Source organism: Elephantulus edwardii, unplaced genomic scaffold (genome assembly GCF_000299155.1).
Source record: "Elephantulus edwardii isolate Elephantulus edwardi_28Jun2011 unplaced genomic scaffold, EleEdw1.0 scaffold00019, whole genome shotgun sequence".
Taxonomy (NCBI): Eukaryota; Metazoa; Chordata; class Mammalia; order Macroscelidea; family Macroscelididae; genus Elephantulus; species Elephantulus edwardii.
In genome coordinates this window covers 161678-162612 of record NW_006399769.1, presented here as the reverse complement: position 1 = coordinate 162612, position 935 = coordinate 161678, and positions in this window count along the sequence as shown.

The following is a 935-nucleotide window of genomic DNA, read 5'->3' as shown; positions in this document are numbered from 1 at the left end:
TCAGGAAAGCTGAAAATATGCAACCATAGCTATTGAGTTGTTTTGAGACAAAAATTAAGGCACAGAGATGCAGAATAATTTGAAGATCCATCAAAACCAGAAAGAGGAAATTCCATTTCACAAGTTCTTTGTAGACTAAATTCCAAAAAAGTACCTAGAATGAAACATTTTTATCCAAGTTATATGGCCCTTATTTATATTTTATAACATTTTATTACATTGTTGGGTTCTATTTCCGTCAAGGAATTTCTGTGGAGTCAGAAGCAATTTATAGCTGGCTTTCTGGGTTTTCAGAGGCTTTAAATTTCACACTAGAATATTAAGAACTTTATTGTTCTGTAATTTCCTTTCTGGTAATGAATTTCCTTGCTTTTAACAATTGCATAGTGGTGACATCGTACAATCAATTATGAAATATTTCTTATCCTATTTTTGAGGTAGATGTTTAGAAAGATTAGTAGTATTTCTTCAAATGTTTATTTTAAGACCTGGAGAAGTGGAAGAATATCCTTTGCTCATGGATAGGAAGACCCAATATTGTGAAAATGGCAATACTACCAAAGGCAATTTACATGTTTAATGCAATCTAAATACAAATACCAATCTCATTCTTCAACGATATGGAAAATGTAATCTCCAGTTTCATTTGGAATGGAAAGAAGCCCCTAATAATCAAAGCACTCCTTAAAAATAAAAAAAAAAAGTAGGCTGCATCTCACTCACTGATTTCAAATCCTACTACACTGCCATGATGGTTAAGACAGCATGATACTGGTACAATGACAGACATAGATCAATGGGATAGAATTCAGAACCTGGAAATCAGCCCATCTACCTATGGTAAACTGATATTTGACAAGGAGATGAAATCAGTTAAGTGGGGAAACGACAGCCTTCTTAACAAATTGTGCTGGCAAAATTGGAAAATTATCTGC